Source organism: Erinaceus europaeus, chromosome 3, assembly GCF_950295315.1.
Source record: "Erinaceus europaeus chromosome 3, mEriEur2.1, whole genome shotgun sequence".
Lineage (NCBI taxonomy): Eukaryota > Metazoa > Chordata > Mammalia > Eulipotyphla > Erinaceidae > Erinaceus > Erinaceus europaeus.
Genome location: NC_080164.1, coordinates 7,266,357 through 7,288,591, shown reverse-complemented (window position 1 = coordinate 7,288,591; position 22,235 = coordinate 7,266,357). Strand labels below are relative to the sequence as shown.

General features: G+C 42.4%; 1 protein-coding gene across 1 annotated transcript in view; it reads right to left on the bottom strand.

The window, feature by feature from the left end:
* Positions 1-349: 349 nt before the first annotated feature.
* Positions 350-22,235, bottom strand: part of KCNS3 (potassium voltage-gated channel modifier subfamily S member 3) — a 267,088-nt gene continuing 245,202 nt past the window's right edge. Inside the window, exon 5 of the transcript XR_009548863.1 lies at positions 350-434. The gene's annotated coding sequence lies outside the window, so the exon portion shown is untranslated. The remainder of the gene's footprint in view (positions 435-22,235) is intronic.

Sequence of the window (22,235 nt, the reverse complement as noted above, 5' to 3'; positions counted from 1 at the left end):
CTTAGTCTTTGCTTGTAAAAAAGAGACATGGAAGTTTTTTTTTTAGTTTATTCATAAAATAATTAATATAGACAAGACCACAGGATAAGCAGAGTACAATTTCACACAATTCCCACCCCCAGAGTTTTATATCCCCTCCCTTCCCTTGAAAGCTTTTCTATTCTTTATCTCTCTGGAAGCATGGACCTAGGATCATTATGGGATGCAGAAGGTGGAAGGTCTGGCTTCTGGAATTGCTTCTCCACTGGACATGGGCGTTGGCATGTCATCTATACTCGCAGCCTGTATCTCTCTTTCCCTAGTGGGGCAGGGGTCTGGGGAGGTTAGATTCCAGGATACATTGGATTGGATTCCAGGATACATTGGTGGTCATCTGCCCAGTGGAGTCAGGTTGGCATCATGATAGCATCTGCAACTTGGTGGCTGAACAAACACTAAGATATAAAGCAGAACAAATAGTTAAATAATCAGGAACCTAAAGGCAAGAATATAGAAGATGAGATTTGGGGTTTCCACTTTGGAAAAAGCTAATAGGTCTGTTTTAGGTATATTCCAAGGGACCCATGATTTTTCTAACTTTTGTCTGAGCCCAACAGCTAACATGCAGATGGGCCAAAGTTATTGTCTGGGGAGATGGTGTCAGAGTTGGAAATAGGACTACCAAGATGGATCAGGAAAGACAGTAGCTCCCAAATATGGTAAAAGTATATAAATATGGTTAACTGGACAATCCCATCGATTTGATCATATTCAATGTAGGAGCCTGTGTAACTTCTGCTTCCCTGTAGATCTGAGCTCATATTCTGTGGTCATAGCTAGGGACATTCTAGGCTGAGCTCATTGCTGGATTCATCTTTCTTGAGGAGCAGAGTATTTTGGCCCAGCCTCCCTTCAGAGAATGGGGCAGTCCTTATCATTGATCTAGGTTGAGGTCAAGGTCCTGTAAGACATGGAAGTCTTTGTCTGAAATCAAGAGAAGTTCCCTGATAACCAAAAGAAGGAGGAAGACCAGGAAAGGTAGCGCAGAAAAACTCGAAACAGCTGAGTCCCTGCTTAACTGCAAAGGAATTGCCCCAGAGCTTCATTGTCGAATGAAGTGATCCCTTTAGTGGGTTGGACCATATAAACCATTTGGAACTTTCCACAGCAGGTAGAATATATTTACCCCCACTTGTCTTTGGAAAGGAAAGGGCTCATCTAAATGTCACCAAACAAGCACAACTAACCCATCTAGGAAAGGGTAAGATACGCTTTTCTTTTTTTTTAGTACTTTTAATTTTTTTATATTTATTTATTTATTTTTCCTTTCATTGCCCTTGTTGTTTTTTATTGTTGTTGTAGTTATTATTGTTGTTGTTATTGATGTCATAGTTGTTAGATAGGACAGAGAGAAATGGAGAGAGGAGAGGAAGACAGAGAGGGGGAGAGAAAGACAGACACCTGCAGACCTGCTTCACTGCTTGTGAAGTGACCCCCCTGCAGGTGGGGAGCCGGGGGCTCAAACCAGGATCCTTACCCGGGTCCTTGTGCTTCGCACCACGTGTAAACCCACTGAGTTACCGCCCGACTCTCGATCATTTTTACTTCTAGGTACTTAAGTTTTATTCTCTCTCTTCCATAGTGAAAACAAATCGATTCAAATATGATCATCATTCTCTTTATTTTGATTCTGTCGAAGTCCAAAGACTGCCCAAACTCAGTGAGTGGCCTCTGAATCAATGGGCTTCCCAATATTGCCCCTGCTAAGGCATTCTCCTGGAAGCCAGACTGAGACAAAGAAAGAGATGAGGAGACCTCCCTCCTGCGGCAACTGCATCTGATGACTTGCCAGTGTAATTGCAGGAGAGCTTTGCCAGCCTCAGCTGCCTTCAGCATTGTTTCCAAATAGCAATGCTGACAGTGAACGCCTTGCTATCTTCTGACAATAGCCAACTAACCTCTTCTGGCATCAGGGTGTGAGCCACTCTGGGCCACTTCAGATGAATTTGACAAGCCCTGTAACAGACCTGAGCTGAACCCCATGGGGAGCCAATCTGGCATAAAGACAGGCTCCTGTCCTCAGGAAACATACAGCATAGTGAAGAAGAAAGTTTCAGGCACAGAGCTTCAGCCCAAGATATGTCATGGAATTTGGTTGGAAACATCACTGAGGATGCCAGGAGATTGCGTATGTGCAAGGACCTTAGTGTGCACCCCTGCGCTTAACCTGCAGGGAGAAGGGTTCACAAGCAGGAGAGCAGTGTGCAGGCCTCTCTCTCTCTCTCTCTTTCTCTGTCTCTCCTTCTATGTCACAACTTTCAATTTCTATCTCTATCAAAGAGAGAGAGAAGAAAATGGCTGCCGACCAGTCAATGTCCATGTTCAGCAGGGAAGCAATGACAGAAGCCAGACCTCCCACCTTCTGCAACCCACAACGACCCTGGGTCCATACTTCCAGAGGGATAGAGAATGGGAAAGCTATTGGGGAGGGGATGGGATATGGAAATTGGGTGGTGGGAACTGTGTGGAGTTGTAACCCCCCATCCTATGATTTTGTTAATGTTTCCTTTCTTAAATTTATTAATTAAAAAAAAGAAAAGAAAATTGCCACTACAATCATGCAGACACCAAGCCTCAGGGTAACAACCCTAGTGTCACTTAATTGGGTCATTAGTAAAGCATTGAAGAGATGGGGGGAGGGTGACTCGGGAAAGAGAGGTAAGACAAGGAGAGACATGGTCCGGGAGGTGGCGCAGTGACTAAAGTGTTGGACTGTCAAGCATGAGTTTCTGAGTTCGACTCCCGGCAGTATATGTACCAGAGTGATGTCTGGTTCTTTCTCTCCTCCTATCTTTCTCATGAATAAATAAATAAAATCTAAAAAAAAAAAACAAAAAAACAAGACAAGGAGAGACTAGTCAGAATATGAATCAGGATCCGACTCTGTATTAAGGAGAGTTCTGGGGCTCTACTGAGAATCTGCATTCTTTGTTTATATGTTTTGCAAAGAGTTCACATCAGGCAGTGTTCAATGTCCCTGGGGTGTTTTAGTGTAGGCACTCCAGTGGCTGGGTGGGAAAAGCCTTGCTGCAAGTGGGATGCCAGGGAAGGATGAGAGAGAGTCACTGCAGCCACTAGGAGTCAGGAGAAGCCCACTCAAAGACAAACTACAGGGAACACTTCAAGCTACAGGAGGCTCTGTGGTAGAAAAGAGGCCTTGAGGGGCCCGATGGTGGCACACCGGGTTGAGTGTACATGTTACAACATGCAAGGACCTGGGTTCAAGCCTCTGCTACCCATCTGCAGGTGGTGGGGGGTGGAGTTTTACAAGTGGTGAAACAGGGCTGCAGGTGTCTTTCTGTCTCTCTCCCTTTCATTTCTTCCTTCCCTTTCGATTTCTGGCTGTGTCTATCCAATGAATATATAAAGATAATAAAAACTTTAAAGAGAGAGGAGGTTTCACATGAGTGAGGTGCTGGCTTCTCTCCTGGCACTGCTTATCAACAAGAAAGATAAAAAAACAAAATAAAATAGAGGAGAGGAGAGGAGGAGAAAGGAAAGGAAGAAAAAGGAAAGGAAAGGGTTGTAAATGATACAATTAAAATTACTTGTCAAGGCAAAAAAAATAAGGAGTTGAAGCAAGGCATTTATTCTTTTGCAAAAGAGCGTGACTCCAACAGTGTCTGTCAGGCAGCAGCACGCCCCCCCCTCAGCCTTCTCCCATCTTTTTTCTCTTTTTTTTTAATAATTTTTATTTACTTATTTGTTTATTTATATTTTTTATTTATAAAAAGGAAACATTGACAAAACCGTAGGATAAGGAGAGTACAGCTTCACACAATTCCCATCACCAGATCTCCATATACCAACCCCTCCCCTGACAGCTTTCCTATTCTTTATCCCTCTGGGAGTATGGACCCAGGGTCATTGTGGGATGCAGAAGGTGGCAGTTCTGGCTTCTGTAATTGCTTCCCCGCTGCACATGGGCATTGACAGGTGGATCCATACTCCCAGTCTGTCTCTCTCTTTCTCTCTTTCTCTAGTGGGGAAGGGCTCTGGGGAAGCGGAACTCCAAGGCACATTGGTGGGGTCGTCTGTCCAGGGAATTCTGGTTGCAGCACTATTCTCCCATCTTTTATACCTGACTCAGAACTGTCTCCTCCACCCCTGGACTGGACTTCAAAGCTCACAGTCTCCCCATTGCCTAAATAAGGAAATGAGGAAGAGAGTCTGAGGGTCTCTGCTAGAGGATTAACAAACACTGCAAGGAGCTGACCTAGAGAATACAAAACTACTGGCCATAGGTGATAACAGATAATAATTTATAAAAAGAATTTTTGTACTAAACTATTCATGTTCTTTTGAAGAGAAGACCTAACCATCTCTCACAAAAGGAATGGGAAAGGAAGGCAGGGCAGGGCAGGGCAGGGCAGGGCAGGGCAAGGCAAGGCAAGGCAAGGCAGAGATGGGGCCGGGTGGTGACACACCCAGGTGACTATACATGCTACAATGAGCAAGAACCTGGGTTCAAGTCCCTATTCACCACCTGCAGGGGGAAAGCTTTGCAAGTCATGAACAAGTTGCAAGTGTCTCTCTGTCATCCACCTTCCCTTCTCAATGCCTGACTATCTCTATCCAATAAATAAAGTTTTTTTTTTTAATAAAAGAAAGAAAGAAAAGAAAAGATCACAAATGGTAGGCCAGTGCTCTGGTCCTGACCCCCCTCACCGCACACAGTTGTAGATGGTGAACTCCGAGAGGAGAAGAAATCATTTAACTGTGTGAGCTCTGGAAATAACCCCTTGGTCACTGACAATTTTTCTCTTGAGAGCAGAATGCCTCACAGCTGCCCAAGCCTCAGATGGCTGCTGGGTGAGTCCTAGAGACCAAATACTGATGCAGCGTCCTGTAGGTGCATCAAGAACCCCTCTGGGGCTTTTCTCCCAGCAGACAGGTCCACCCAGAGGATGGCAGCCTTATCACGGGAGGGTCCTGCAGGGGGTTCCAAGGAGCCTTGGTGCAAGGAACCCTCAGATTCTCTGACTCTCTCCTTCCTTCACTCCTCAAATAATTGTGGCATTCACCCGTGATTAAGCCCCTTCCACAAAGTGAAAGGACTTTGTTGTGCTTTCATTAGTTATTGAATTTTCCATTTCTCAGTGTGAGGCTGGTGAAGATGCAATAAAGGCCAACAGTTTGAAATTGATCATTCGCTTCTCTCCGGGGTAATTTCCTGAGAACTGACAAGATACACAGGCTGTGCGAAGCCTTCGGTCATGAACCTAAAGCCTCTTTGTAGTCTAGATTTAAAAAATAATAACAATCTGTTTAAACTCCAAGTCCCTTGTTTTAGAAATGAGAACGGTACCAAAAACCTCACAGGGTAGTTAATCCAAGCAGGTTCAGCCCTCTGTGGTGATGGCAAGTAGAGCAGCAGTGAACTCTAGGGGGCGCCATTGACACGGAATCTGATGGGAGTGGTGTCCTTCAGAGCTAAACCACTTCTCCTTCTCTCTTCCTCCTCTTCCTCTTCCATCTCCTTCTCCTTCTCCTTCTCCTTCTCCTTCTCCTTCTCCTTCTTCTCCTTCTCTTCCTTCTCCTTCTCCTTCTCCTTCTCCTTCTCCTTCTTCTCCTTCTCTTCCTTCTCCTTCTCCACATTTTTTTCCTTGTTATTGCGGGGCCCTCACCACTCCAGTCAACTTTTTCAGATATATAAGCAGAGAGGGAAAAACATCACAGCACTGAAGCTTCCTCCAGAGTGGTGGGAACTGAGCAGTAGGTCAATACTGGTTCATTTGCACAACAAAACAAGGACACTATCAAGGTGAGCTATTTTGTCAGCCAAAGCTGTCTCGATTTTTTTGTATAGATCTCACTGAATTGGCAAGGAGTACATATTTTCTTGGGTGGAAGTACCATGAAATTCACATCTTTTGAGGAAATTACCCTCAGATCTTGATGGATCCTAAGAGCAAGGAGGATCAACAATCACGATCTCTTCATTTGCCACCAGAGTTATTTCTTTGTATTTTATTTATTTGTTATCACTGGGGTTTGGTGCCTGCACAGTAGATATACCACTCCCTGAGGACTTTCCTCCCCATTTTTGATAGAGACAGAGAGAAATGGAGAGGGAAGACAAATAAAGAAGAGAGAGGGAGGGAGATTTGGAGGGATGGGGAGAGAAAGAGAGAGAGAGAGAGAGCAGGGCAATCTGCTACAGTGCTTCATAGGCCTTGGAACTCTCTCCTCCCTGGAAGTTGGGGCTGGCTGGGGGCTTGAATCTAGGCCCTTGTGCATGGTAAGGAATACACTTTACAGCTTGCACCACTGCCTGGTGCCCCAAGTTACTTTTTAAGGAAGAAGTATGCAATAGGTTAAGATAGTTTGTTAATGTACCAGGGGTAGAAGAGGATTTAAAGATGATTTAAAAAAAAAAATGACCATAGGTATCCCAGAGAGACCCACTCCATTATAATTAATATAAATTGAAAATGGATACATATTTTAAGGTATAAAATACTGCCTCTAGGGAGTCGGGCTGTAGTGCAGTGGGTTAAGTACACATGGTGCAAAGTGCAAGGACTGGTGTAGGGATACCGGTTCAAGCCCCAGGCTCCCCACCAGCAGGAGGGGTCGCTTCACAGTCTTTCTCTCCCCATTTCTGTCTTCCCCTCTTCTCTCCATTTCTCTCTGTCCTATCTGATAACGTTGACATCAGTAACAACAACAATAACTACAACAATAAAAAACAAGAGCAACAAGAGGGAAAAATAAATAAATATTAAAAATTAAAAGAAAATATTGCTTCTTTTGACTACTAAAGAAATGTAGATAGCTAGTGATGTTTTGAGAAAATATGGGTAGAACTAAGTAAACCCATGTGTCAAGAACTGTTAAAAAAAAAGTAAAGCAGAATCATCAAAGTAACAGGCTCTATATGTTGGTGGAGGTGTTTCTTTTTTTTATTTTTTCAGACACAGTGCTAAGCATGTTATACATACTGTCTGGTTTATCCCATCATATTTTTAAGTAGGTACTGTTGGCTTATGCACTTTACAGGTGAGAAAAGGCTACACTGAGATATTACGGACTAGAGGAAGGGTCCTGATTTGTAAGCAACAGAGCAAAGAACTGAAACCAGCAGGCATCCTCAGCAGCTGGGATTTCAGTCACCTCCCAGACTCAGAAGATAAAGTGAACCATGCGTATGGGTCTCCTGCACAGGGCCCAGAAAACAGCCATTTGGTGGCAGGAAAACTGTAAGGTGCACAGATCAGTCATTCAGTTCCTTGGGTGCCCCTCAATGCTTATCCTGCATTCCAGGACTGTACAGTGTGTCTAGAGTATCCAAAAAAGCCAGGAGACAATCAGTGAAACAGAGAAGGTCTTCAATGACATGGTGCATACAATTGAGCATTTGGCAAAAAGGGAAGAATTTCTGAAACGCACATTTAAAGACCTGGAAACTGGAAGAAGGGAAAAAAAAAGGTCACAATTGATTTAGTTTTTCATACTGGTTATTCTTTCTCTTTCTCTCTCTCTCTCTCTCCCTCCCTCTCCCTCTCCCTCTCCCTCTCCCTCTCCCTCTCCCTCTCCCTCTCCCTCTCCCTCTCCCTCTCCCTCTCCCTCTCCCTCTCCCTCTCCCTCTTCCTCTCCCTCTCCCTCTCCCTCTCCCTTTCTCTCTCCGCTAAGATCTCCCCTTATCTGTTTTGGAAGCTCCTGTAGTAAGACTGTTTTACCCACTATTCTGGTCCTATGTGTTGTAGATTCCCTTATTCTTCTTATTCCTGTCTAACCCTGTCCTGATTCTTAGTGATCCTCCTTTCCATCCTTAGCAGCTCCTCCCCCATGCACAGTCTTGACTGATGACTCTGCTTCTTAACTCTGTGAGGAGACAGACAGTTGGAAGCGAGCTTTCACGAGCTCCTGTCATCTCATCTTCCAAGCTACTTGCGTTGGTGCCCAAGTCATCTGCCTGCCTTCCAGTTCCTCCTGACCTGTGACTAGGCTGCTTCCTGAGACGAGTTTGAAATGCAAACCACATTATGTTACTCCTCTGCTCAGAACTCTCTCACAGCTTTCCATATGACTCAAGAGTCAAGGAAGAAAGTCAAATACCTCTGCCATGATCTCCCCATCCTTGATGTATCCTATTTCCTCTCTGACTTAACTCCCTCCTGTGTGCAAGTCCCACTAGTCTGCTACTGTGTGGGGGGAACTTTTCACGCACATGCCTACCTGAGGAGCTTCACCCTGTTTTCTCCTAGCTGTCTCTCTCCCTGAAAGCGCGGCAATCCTGTTATCTTGACGTGGTCCTTCACTGTCACTTGTTCTAGCTTTCCTTCAAATGTTAACTTATCAGAGGTTGTTTCTTTCTCTTTTATTAGTTTTGATTTATTTATTTTTATTTATTTATTTATCGGGGGATTAATAGTTTAGAGCTGACAGTAAAATACAACAGTCTGTCCATGTATAATATTTCCACATTAACAATACAAGCCCCCCCCACTAGGTCCTCCTCTGCCATCATGATCCAGGACCTGAAACGCCCCTCCCATCCACCCCAGAGTCTTTTACTTTGGTGCAATACACCAACTTCAGTCCAGGTTCTACTTAGTATTTTTTCTTCTGATCTTGTCTTTCAAGTTCTGCCTGAGAGTGAGATCATCCCATAGTCATCCTTTTGTTTCTGACTTACCTCACTTAACATGATTTCTTCAAGCTCCATCCAAGATGAGGTGAAGAAGTTCATTCATCATTTTTAATACCTGAGTAGTATTCCATTGTATATACAGACCACAACTCACTCAACCACTCATCTGTTAGACACCTGGGTTGCTTCCAGGTTTTGGCTATTACAAATTGTGCTGCTATGGACATAGATGCACACAGATCTTTTTGGATGGCTGTGTTGGGTTCCTTAGGATATATCTCCAGGAGAGGAATTGCAGGGTCATAGGGTAGGTCCATTTCTAGCCTTCTGAGAGTTCTCCAGACTGCTCTCCGCAGAGGTTGGACCAACTGACATTCCCACCAGCAGTGCAGGAGGGTTCCTTTGACCCCACAACCTCTCCAGCATTCGCTGCTGTTACTCTTTCTGATGTGTGACATTCTCACAGGAGTGAAGTAGTATCTCATTTTTTTCTTTATTTGAATGATATGAATGTGTTCATATGAATGATAAGGTTGAGCTGGGAGTGATAACATTGTACATTAGGGGCATAGGGACCCACCTAAGTCTGTTTAAAAAAATATCTTATACAGTCTGATATATGGTTGAACTCAAGTCACAAACAGCATCTATCAAATGAATAAAGAGATCTAATTTGAACCTCAACTTTCACATAAGAAAGCTTTTACATAAGCTTTCCATGAAAGGATGCTGACCTTTAAGAAGCAAAGTCTGACAGCCACAGCTCTGGATTACAGAAGCTATTTCCTTGGACAAATTTAGTCAATTGTATTTGAAACATTCTCAACTAATAGCTCTATTTTGGGCTTCTTGGACTCTGAATCTTGGCAGTGATGGGACTGAATGTAAAACAGAGGTCCTGGTTTTCGGAAGTAAACAGTTGCATCTTTTCCTTCCATAATTTGGGTCTTTAAGGGATTCCTTCTCTGCATCACAATCTCTAAGTTCCCACAGTGAGGCTGAGGCACTACAATAAGGGTGTCCCGAAACAGTTGTATTAATGTGACATGATTACAGTCAGTATTTATGATGACATGACTAGAACCACAAAATGAATGGCAAAAAATGAATAACTCTGGGCTGGTTTGGCTATTCACTAAGCATTTGCTCTGCAGTCTGTCTGTCTGATTCTTTGCAAGACAGACCAGCTGTTCTTGGCTCGTTTGTCTTGACAAACCAAAGAAAGTTGACTGGAGAAGAGTGCTAGAGAAGTGTATTAGTGGGCAGAGTAAACAGCATAATGGCTACACAAAGTGACTCACATGCCTGAGGCTCTAAAGTCTCAGGTTCAATCCCTGGCACCAACATAAGCCATATCTGAGAGTGTTCTGGTAAATAATAATAATAATAATAATAATGATAATAATAATAATGTATATTAGCTACTCATGGAGCTTCATTGTCTTTCCTCAGCTATTCCTTGAGCACTGACCTTGTAGCTCATTCATTTCTGCCTATTAGAATGGAAGCTGCATGGAGGCAGAGACATAATGGATCTGAATCACTTGCAAAGGAACACTTGCAAATATCACTGTACACAAGAGTCCACACACAAAGTTGATTGTTGGATGAGTAAACATATATTTAAAAATAAGCTATTTATTTGTGCTACAAAAAAAAGAGCAATAGCATGCTTTCAAACAAGCAATGCCTCAGGCCCCACCCCGGATCTATGGAGTCAGAAGTGCTGGGAGTGGAGCCCAGAAACCTCCATTCACAGCTCAGCAGGTGGTTCTATAAGTGTAAAACTGGGGGCCACTGCCTTCATGGGTTATTTTGAATCTCAGCTGAAATTGTGCCTATAAAGAACTTACTAAGCCTGGCTTCCAATTCCACAAGCACTGAGACATCAGGATACTTCAATTTTTAACAGTAATTAGGAGTTGAAAAACTTCTAACACTGTACATCGAACTCATTTAAAGTGTTTTGCTTCCAAGATCATACAAAATCGGGCATTTTCATGGTGGTATGGCTGTAGATTGTTTGTTAATCATTATTAAATCACTAATAGAAGGAAGAAGAGGAGAGGAAGAGAGAAGGAAGAGGTAGGAGAAGGAGGAGGAGGAGAAGAAAAAGAGGAAGAATAAAAAGAAGAAGGAGGAAGAGAAGAAGCAGAAGGAGGAGAAGGAGAAGGAAAAGAAGGAGAGGAGGAGGAGGAAGAAGAAGTAGAAGAAGAAATAGAAGAAGAAGAAGAAGAAGAAGAAGAAGAAGAAGAAGAAGAAGAAGAAGAAGAAGAAGAAGAAGAAGAAGAAGAAGAAGGAGAGGAAGGAGAAGAAAAAGAAAGAAGGAAAAGAAGAAATAGAAGAAGAAGGAGGAGGAGGAGAAGGAGAAGACAGAGACAGATATGAATAGAGATGAAGACATCATGGCACCAAATCTTAAGGCTCCTTTTACTTTGGTGGGACTGGATCCGACCGTGGGTGGGTAGAGCATAGCATAATTATGCAAGTGAGCTCTCCTGCTCAATCATATCTAACTGGACCCAATAGTACATTTGTGGTTTTGGAGATTTTTCCTACAAATTTTGATTCCGTTTTATTTTTTCATTCTATAAAAAATCTGAAGTTTCCATGATATCACAGAGTGAAATGCCATAGTATATTGAAAACTAGACCTAGCAGCTAAATGAAAAAAGAATTTTTTTTCAAGAAAACATGAGTGAATTCATTAAAGAGAATGCTGTTTCTTGATCCTCTACAGATTACACATTTTGAGGGTATTTTTTTAATAAACTTTATTTCCTGGATAATCTCTCTGATTATCCTCTTATTAACTTAAAAAAAATCACCAAACACTACCACCTTCCTTAAAATCTCCTGTGGGAACAAGGAGAATGATTAACTTTTTCATTGCTATAGGGTGTCATAGTTATCTAAAGCACTTTAGGTAAAACAACTTAATTTTGAAAATATAGCTGAGATAAGCAATTACAGAAGCCAGACCTTCCACCTTCTGCATCCCACAGTGATCTTGCTGAGTATCTACCCTCACCCTCACCCCAGGGTTTTTACTTTGGTGCCCTACTCCAGATTTAGTCAAATCCTGCTTTTAGTTTCCCTTTCTGTTCTTTCTCAACTTCTGTTGATGAGTGTGACCATCCCATACTCATCTTTATCTTTCTGACTTAGCTCACTTAACATAATTCCTTCTAGCTCCAGCCAAGATGGGTCAGAGAAGGTGGGTTCGTTGTTTTTAATAGCTACATAGTATTCTATTGTGTATATATACCATAGCTTTCTCAGGCACTCATCTGTTGTTGGCCACCTCGGTTACTTCCAGGTTTTAGCTATTATAAATTGTGCTGCTATGAACATAGGTGTACAAATATCTTTTGGGTTGGGTGTTATGGAGTCATTGGGGTATATCCACAAGAGAGGAATTACTGGGTCTTATGGAAGGCCCATGTCTACCCATGTGAGTGTTCTCCAGACTGCTTTCCACAGAGATTAGACCAATTTACATTCCCATCAGCAGTGCAGAAGGGTTCCTCTGTCCCCACAGCCTCTCCAGCATTTGATGCTGCTGTCCCTTTTGATGTATGCCATTCTCACAGGGGTGAGGTGGTATCTCAATGTGGTCTTTTTTCCTTTCTCTGACAATCAGTGACCTAGAGCAATTTTTCATATGTTTGTTACCCTTTTGGATCTCTTCTGTAGTGAATGTTCTGTTCATATCCTCTGCCCATTTTTGGATGGGATCATTTGCTTTTTTGTTGCTAAGTTTGCTGAGCTCTTTGAATATTTTGGTGATTAGTCTTATGTCTGATGTATGGCCTATGAAGATCTCCCATTTTGTGAGGAGTCTGTTTGTGTGACAGTTTCTTTGGCTATGAAGAAGCTTTTCAATTTGATGTAGTCCAGTTGATTTGTTTCTGATTTACTCTTCTTTGCAATTGGGTTTGTATCATCAAAGATGTCCTTGAGGTTTAGGTGGGAAAGTGTTCCATCAATGTTTTCCTCTAAGTATTTTATAATTTCTGGTCTAACATCCATGTCCTCGATCTATTTGGAGTTGATTTTTTTTCTGGTGAGATAAGGTGGTTCAGTTTCATTCTTCTGCATGTTTCGACCCAGTTTTCCCAGCACCATTTATTGAAGAGAGCCTCCTTCCTCCATTTAATACTTTGGGCCCCCTTATCAAAAATTAGATGTCCATAGGTTTAGGGGTTTAGTTCTGGGCTTTCAGTTCTCTTCCACTTGTCTGTGTGCCTATTTTTGTTCCAGTACCAGGCTGTTTTGGTGATGATGACCTTATAATAAATATAGTTTGAGATCGGAGAGTGTGATGCCTCCATTTCTGTTTCTTTTCCTCAAGATTTTTTTTGGCAATGCTGGATGTTTTCTGGTTCCAGATAAATGATTACAGTTTATGTTCTAATCTCTTAAAGAAGCTTGGTGGAAATTTGAGGGGTAATGCACTAAATTTGTATATAGCTCTCAGGAGAATATTCATTTTGATAATATTAATTCTTCCAATCTGTGAGCATGGGATATCTTTCCATTTCTTGGTATCAGTTTCTATTTCCTTGAATAGTGACTCATAGTTTTCAGTATACAAGTCTTTCACTTCTTTGGTCAGCTTTACTCCTAGATATTTTATTGATTTTGCTGCAACAGTGAATGGGAATGATTTCTGGATGTCTTCTTCATCAGATTTAGTGTTTACATAAAGAAATGACACTGATTTTTGTACATTGATTTTTTGTAGCCTGACACCTTGCTATATTGCCTAATAACTTCCAGTAGTTTTCTGCTGGATTCTTTAGATTTTTCTATGTATACTATCATATCATCTGCAAATAGTGAAAGCTTGACTTCTTCCCTTCCAATCTGTATTCCTTTGATTTCTTTCTCTTGCTTGATTGCTATGGCAAGAACTTCTAATACTATGTTGAAGAGTAATAGTGATAATGGACAACCCTGTCTAGTCCCTGATCTGAGGGGGAATGCTTTCAGCTTCTGTCCATTGAGTATGATGTTGGCTGTAGGTTTGCTATATATGGATTCCACTATCTTGAAGAATTTCCCATCTATTCCCATTTTTATAGTGTTTTGAGCATGCATGGGTGTTGGATTTTGTCAAAGGCTTTCTCTGCATCTATTGAGATAATCATGTGGTTTTTGGTTTTGCTTTTATTGATGTGGTGAATGACACTGATTGACTTATGGATGTTGAATCAGCCTTGCATTCCTGGGATAAATCCCACTTGGTCTTGATGAACAATCTTTTTGATATAATGCTGTATCCACTTGGCCAGTATCTTGTTAAATATTTTGGCATCTATGTTCATCAGAGATATTGGTCTGTAGTTTTCCTTTTTTGTTGTGTTCCTATCTGCTTATGGTATCAGGGTGATGCTGCCTTCATAGAAGATGGAAGGGAGTGTTTCTGTTTGTTCAGTCTTGCGGAAGAGCTTTAGGAGTAGGTTAGTATTGGAAGGGTACATGTTTCCAGGAATTCTTCGTCCAGATTCTCTAGCTTCATGGCATATAATTCATCCTAGAAGTCTTGCATGATTTTCTGGGTTTCTGTGGTGTCAGCTGTGGTATCTCCTCTATCATTTACAATTCTATTTATTTGGGTCTTCTCACTTTTTTTATTGAGTCTGGCTAGGGGTTTTCAATCTTGTTTAATTTTTCAAAGAACCAACATTTGGCTTCATTGATCTTTTGTATGGTTCTCTTATTTTCGATGTTGTTTATTTCTGCTCTAATTTTAGTGATTTCTGTCCTTCTGGTTGCTTTAGGGTTCTTCTGTTCCTCTCCCTCTACGTCCTTAAGGCATGCAGTAGGTCATTTATTTGAGCTTTTTCTTATTCTCTAATATGTGACTGTATGGCTATGAGTTTCCCTCTTAGTACTACTTTAGCTGTGTCCCAATATTTTGATAACTTGTTTCTTCATTTTCATTTGTTTCTTGCTTGAGTAGCTCTTTGACCCAGAGGCTCTTAAGCTGTATGTTGTTGAGTTTCCAATTTTTGTGACTTTTAGCAATTTTCTGTTTGTTATTGAATGTTAACTTTACTCCACTGTGGTCTGAGAAGATATGTGGGATGATTTCAATGCTCTTGAATTTTTTGATGCTGTCTTTGTGGGTTAACATGTGGTCTATCCTTGAGTATGTGTTGTGTGGATTTGAAAAGAATGTGCATTTGAGTTTTGGGGGGTGAATAACTCTGAAAATGTCCAGCAAGAAGGCATTTGTCTTTGATTCCTGCTAAAAATAGAAGAGTCCTTGCAACCAAACTCAAGCAAAAGCCAGTTTAAAGAGCCCTAAGCAGGTCATTCACAGTCATTTATTTACTGGTTTGGTCATCTAGCATTTTAGTGGTACCTAAATAAATAAATAAGTAGACCACTTGCACATAAGGCTAACCTTATTTGCTATTAGTGTGAGTTGACAAAATTGACCCGGTGCCTTATGTAAGGAAGACCTTGTGATCACAGGGCACATGAGACAGATATTCTCATGGTCACTGTAGAGTTAGAATAATTTACTCTATGTCAGGAGTAAACCAGGCAACATAGGAGAAGGAGCTATGTGTGCTCTCTCATGAAAGGTGTATTTATTGACTAAGACAATTACCACATCTGCAAATATCTAGAGGAAAAGTAAAGGGCTAGCACTCTCATTCTTGGACAGAAAAACACTGAGGATACACAGCCTGGGTGGGGGGTAGGGTGGCACAGTGGATAAAGCATTGGACTTTCAACCATGAGTTCCCAAGTTTGAACCCCGGTATCACTTGTGCCAAAGTGATGCTCTAGTTTTCATTCTTCCTCTTCTTTTTCCAATAAATCAATTCATAATTTCCAATTAAGGAAAATAATCATTGAGAGCTCAGAAGGAACTGTGTTTGTTGGTCTTTTCAGGGCTGAGAGGGAGGTCAGTCAATTCTGAGCAAAAGTCTGGAAACCATTCAAGTCAGATGATGGGATAAGAGTTTGCCAACAAGACTTCCCTGAACAGACAACCCCAACAATGTGTCCTGGAGCTCTGATTCCCCTGAATCCTGCCCCACTAGGGGGAGAGGCAGGCTGAGAGTATGGATCAACCAGTCAACACCCATGTTCAGCAGGGAAGCATTTACAGAAGCCAGACCTTCCACCTTCTGCTTTCCACAATGACCTTGAGTCCATACTCCCAGAGGGATAAAGAATAGGAAAGCTATCAGGGGAGGGGGTGGGATATGCAATTCTGGTAGTGGGAATTGTGTGGAGTTGTACCCCCTCTTATCCTATAGTCAGTGTTTCCTTTTTATAAAAAAGAGGGGGGAGGGAGGGAGGGAGGGAGAGAGAGAGAGAGAGAGAGAGAGAGTTTGCAAGTTCTTTGCCATTCAATCATGAGCAAGCCGAAAACTCCATCCTCTGTCATTCACACTGCTTTCTGCACTCTCCTGTCTACACCAGTGGAGAAATGTTCTAAATGGTCTCAGAAACAAAAGCAAATATTAAGAGAAGCAGAAAAAAGTGTCCTTATTTCTTTGTTCTAAGTGGTACTTTATTTAGGGAAAGGTTCCCTGCAAAAGCCAAACCTCTAAATCTGGTGAGTAGGAGGAATCCCAGTATATGAATTCCAGTGCTTGATACATACAAAGCATAAAGTTGTGTTTTTTTAACTTTTTATTATCTTTATTTATTTATTAGTTAGAGACAGCCAGAAATCAAGAAGGAAGGCAGAGACAGAGTAGGAAAGAGACAGAGAAACACCTGAAGATCTGCTTCACCACTTGCAAAACCTTCCTTCCCCCTGCAGGTAGGCTCATGCCTGGGCCTTTGTGCTTGATAAGGAGTGCACTTAACCAAGTGCACCACTGTCCAGCATCAGCATAAATTATTTCTAACAATAGAGCCTAGACATTCCTTACATATTGCCTCAAAGTGACAGATCAAAGTAGACACCCTTCTGCCACCCTTGGAATCGCATATGGTGAAGACAGACGTCCTGAGTGGAGGGGAAACTTTCCACACACTAACAGGATCCTTCTGTCTAGATGCCAATCCATCCCATCCTAGGTAAGGAAACTCCTAAGGAGTAGAGAAAGAGACTTGTCCTTGGGACAGCCTGACTGTTCCTCACTTGTCAAGTCATCTGTATACGTCATGTATAGAAAGCAGCCAAGACCTTCCTGAAACACCTGGCCAGTGGACTTTGAAAGCCAGGTGTTTCCATAATGTAGAAGAGGTTTGAGAACTAAGTGTTGCCCATCTGAATGAGGTCTGCACTGAAGAGTGAGTGGTGGTTCAACGTCCAGTCCAAGCTGCTACTTTCTGGGTTTTCCAGTGTGAAACAGGCCCAGAGCAAGGGTGTGACACTCCAGGCAAAAGATCAGATGCGCAGAAAAGCCTACAGCATTCAAGGACAGAGGAGACCCGCCAGGAAGGCTGAGGACAGGACAGAATAAAAGCAAAGTGAATTAAAAGCAAATGCATAAGGCCGGGCGGTAGTGCAGCAGCTTAAGCGCGCGTGGCATAAAGCGCAAGGACTGACATAATGATCCCAGTTTGAGCCCCCGGCTTCCCTCCTGCAGGGGGGGGTCACTTCACAGGTGGTGAAGCAGGTCTGCAGGTGTCTATTTTTCTCTCCCCCTCTCTGTTTTCCCTGCCTCTCTCCATTTCTCTCTGTCCTATCCAGCAGCAAAGACAGCAACAACAATAGTAGCAATAACAATAATAAACAACAAGGGCAAGAAAAGTAAAAAAAAAAAAAAAGCAAATGTAGCGAATGATGTGTCTTATTAACTGGCCTTTGTCTATCTGTCCCAGCACCTCTTCTCAACTTCACCGGTCAGGTCTCAGCTGCCAGAGGAGAGCAGTGGCTGTCACCCCCCAAGAAGCCTTCACTTCCTCTCCCTAGGATGTGATCCACCCGCTGCCTCTCTGCTTCTGGGTCCCGCTGACCATGTCTGCAGCCACCGAGTTGCACTTTGAGCTTCGCAGCTTCTGCCTTGGGCACCTGCAGAGTCTAATAACCTTCACAGGTGGCCACCTCAGCAGAACTTATTTCTGTCTCCGCCGGGTCTGCTTTCTGCAGGAGGAATTCCTGCCAAGCATCACATCCACATGCTCGCCCCAGCTCTCAGCTGCTGAGTAGTGCCGTTCAATGGTACACCCACAGCTTCCAATTCTATCTATGTGCTAAGACAGCGAAAAGTGCTGAGCCTCGAGTCACCAAGGTGAGTCACAAGAGGCTCAGCAAGTCATACTCCAGCTCAAGGTTTCAGTTTCCAGTCTGAAAAAAAAAATAAAATGGGAGAGTTCATCATAAATGCCCTAGACACTGCTTCAGAGAGACTGTTCTTTAAAGACATGTGTGGTCATATCTGTGTCTAGTACACCAAAAAGCATCCTCATTTGGAAAAACTCCTTTTCCCTCCTCTAGTGGGATGGATGACCTTGTTCTGTGAGCAATGTGATTTTCGCAATGCTGAGAAAGATTGCTTTCAGGAAGCTTAGCACTCAGATGACAACGGAGGTGCTGCCACTTCTGCTTTGAGACATAATGTTCAATGCTCTGGTTCAAGTACGAATACCTGCTTTTCAAAGATGGTTAGAGTCCTAGTTTCCTAAGAACATTTATAACAAAATAGGCATCTTATCTTCCTCTCGTCCTGGGTTTCTTGTTCTCATTGGCTTTAATCCTATTCTCTGGACCTGCATTTATTAAACTTTTGTATGTTTTACCATCTTTTAGTTATCAAGTTTCAGATACTACCACAATCCCAGCCTGGCCTCTCTGGACAGATGACTATATGGCTAAGTTCCCGGAAAACTCACCTCTCCTGAGCCCTGCCCTCCTGGAGAAAGATTAGAGACAGAGCAGGTCTGTCTAGGAGTATGGGTCAACCAGACTACAGTCTATAACTCAGCAGAAAGTAGTTACAGAAGATTGAAACTCCCACTTTAAGTACCCCAAAAGAATTCTGGTCCATACTCCTAGAGGGAGAAATGTTAAGGTCAGGGAACGGACAGGCAGAATCTGGAAAACAGACAGTACTATGACACACCAGAGTGCATGTTCCCCAGACACACAAGCCTCCCGTACTATTAGAAAAAGAAATTTTGCATAAAAAGAGAATGTTAACAAGTGTGGGTATGCCTTTAAAAAAAATGAAGGAGAGGCCTAGAGGTTTATAAGCTGTTGTTATGTGTGTGTTTTTTGTTCTCTCTCTCTGCTTAAGTGAGCCTGTCAACATGTTAGTAAAATTTATGACTAGGTGCCTAGAAACACTTAAGTTACAGCTGGTACCAGAGAATGCAAACTGGTCCCTGTAAGTCACCATATCAGGAAATATTTCCTGGATACAGAAGAGGAAGGAATAAAATGAAAAATCCATGAGCGAAAGAATGAAAGAGAAATCCACCGCAAGCGGAGGACTCACTTCCGCACTCCAGTAGCCCCTAGAAACCTTGGCGGACTCAGAGTTGAGCCTTGGCTGCCACCTTTATTGTCAGCACCTTGAGGGACTCTGTTCGTAACCCATCAGTCTGTGCCATGCCCAGCTTGAAAAAGATAAAAACTGGGTGAGGAGGTACAAGGTTGTTCAGGCCTGGTAGAAATCGACTTGTAACAAGTTAATGTGAAATAAGTGTAACTCCATGCTGAGAGAGAGAAAGACAGACACACACAGAGAGAGAGAGAGAGAACACCTGCTTAGATCACTGCCTAAGGGCACATAGCTCTAGATATCAGCCAGAATTTGCATCCACAGATGGTGCTTACTTACATTCCGAAAGAGTAAGATCAATACTATTTATACTGGATCCGCCAGGAAGCTGGTAAGTGATGCATATTCCCAAAGAATAGAAAGCAAGGTCTCAAATAAACATTATTGACCAGCTGTTCACAGACATGTTGATAGTAGCCAAGATAAAGATGGAAGAAACCATCAACAGATGAACAGATCAACAAAATGGTCTTCTATAGGATAAAATGCAACCTGAAAAGAGAAAGGACTCTTGCATATACCACAGCGTGAACGAGACTTGAAAGCATGCCGCGTGAGAGAAACTAGTCACTAATAAGCAGGCATGATCCCCTTGGGATAAGATACTCAGAGTTGGGAGTCAGGCGGTAGCACTGTGGGTTAAGCGCAGGTGGCGCAAAATGCAAGGACCAGGGTAAGGATCCTGGTTTGAGCCCCAGGCTCCCCACCAGCAGGGTGTCCCTTCACAAGCGGTGAAGCAGGTCTGCAGGTGTCTACCTTTCCTCTTCTCTGTCTTCCCCTCCTCTCTCCATTTCTCTCTGTCCTATCCAACAACAACAACAATAAAACAGCAAGGGCAACAAAAGGGAATAAACAAATAAGTAAATATAATAAAAAAAATGTTAAAGATTCTTAGAGTCATCAAAAAAATTGCAAAAGCAAAAAAGTAGAATGGTGGTTGCCAGATGCCAGGGAAGTTGGGGTGATCATGTTGAATGGGTTTAGAAAGTTTATTTCAGCCCCTGGCTGGGGGCTTAGCCAGTAGGGTGCAGATGTTACTGTATATGGGATTCAGGTTCAGGCTCCCAGTTCCCATCTGCAGAGGGCAAACTTCGCAAGTGGTAGAGCAGTGTTGAACGTTTCTCTCCTATTTATCTCTGTCTGTCTCTGTCTCTGTCTCTCTCTGTGTCTGTCACACACATATATCAAAAAAAAAAAAAAGGAATAAGGGGGAAAAAAGGAATAAAAGAAAGAGAAAGGAATGAAAGAAAGAAAAGGTATCAGGGATGATGGAGCTGCGCAGGCATAAGCCCAACAATAACCATGGTGGCAAAAATCATGATTACAACATAATGAAGATAGTAGATAAAGGTTTAGTTGTGTTTGATATAAAGTGTTCTAGAGATGGCTGCTGGTGGGGTTTGCACAATAATGTTAGTGTGCTGAATACCACTTGATTGTATCACTATATACTCATTTTTGTTTGGTAAGACAGAAAGAGAGAGAAAGAGAGAGAGAGAGAGAACTGCAGCACTACTTCACCACTCATGAAGATTCCCCCCTACAGGTAGGTTTTGTGAGCTTGAACCCAGCTCCTTGAACCATGATAACATGCACACTCAACCACGTGCACCAGCACCTAGTCCAGTGATTATATATTTGTAAATGGCAAGCTTTGTATTATGTGTGTTTTACTATAATTTTTAAAATAGTTATTTTTTTGAAAAAAAATTTCAATAGGAACATTCAGTCCTCAACCCACTCTGAATTCTCAAGAAATCCAAGTGATGTGTCGAGGGATTGTTTTGTTGTTGTTTGATTTCTTTATTGGAGGATTAATGGTTTACAGTTGATAGTAAAATACAATAGTCCGTACAGGTATAACATTTTCCAGTTTTCCTTATAACAATTCCACCCCCACTAGGTCCTCCTCTGTCTTCATGTTCCAGGACCTGAACTCTCCCCCACCCCAGAGTCTTTTACTTTGGTACAATACACCAACTCAGGGATTATTTTTGTACGAGTTCTGTATGTGATTGTGATGAGCAAGTAAATAAGAGGGCTACAACTCACATCTTTCAGATGTTCACCCTCAGCACCTGGAAAAGAAGGCCACACATATGAATGCAGGGGCCGGGACACTCAGAGGAAGCTTTCATAGCAGTTAAGAGACAACTGTTTTCACACTAAGCGGTATCACACCATGTGCTTTCTTTTGCTCAGACTAAGAACACTGCTTAGGTGCCTTTCAGCCCTAGGACTTGGTACTTCCCTGATAATTCATGAATTTTCTGGACATATAGTCTGCCTGTCTCCTCATTTTGGATGAGAGATCAGTGACCGGGGGTAATGAGGTCTTGCTTGTCTGACTTTTTTTTTAATTTTTTTATATATATTTTTTAAATATTTATTTTATTTATTTATTCCCTTTTGTTGCCCTTGTTGTTTTATTGTTGTAGTTATTATTGTTGTTGTCGTTGTTGGATAGGACAGAGAGAAATGGAGAGAGGAGGGGAAGACAGAGAGGGGGAGAGAAAGACAGACACCTGCAGACCTGCTTCACCGCCTGTGAAGCGACTCCCCTGCAGGTGGGGAGCCGGGGCTCGAACAGGGATCCTTATGCCGGTCCTTGTGCTTTGCGCCACCTGCGCTTAACCCGCTGCGCTACAGCCCGACTCCCTGCTTGTCTGACTTTGTACTAATTGAAACCTTTTTTTTTTCCACAAAGAGGCACTTAGAAGAAAAACATGGATGACAGAGCTGTCCCCTAGTAACCTTCCTGCAGATGCCACCCACACAGCACATCTCTGCTTCTCTTCAGCCAGTACACCACCTAATCAGTCAGTCCACCTTCACTGACACCCCATATCTCAGACTGCATAGTGGAGACTGGCTTGTGCAACACAGATAAGAGTTGGTGAGAATTCAGAGTGGGCTAAGGATTGAATTTTCCTATTGAAATTTTTTTTAATTACTACTTTAAAGATTATAGTAAAACACACGTAACTCAAAGCTTGACATTTACAAATATATAATCACTGGACTCAGTGGTGATTGTACTTCCTTGGTTTGTCTCCAAGGAAGTGATGGCACCTTGACTTGTGTGAAAACACCTGCTAAAAAAGGAAGCCAGG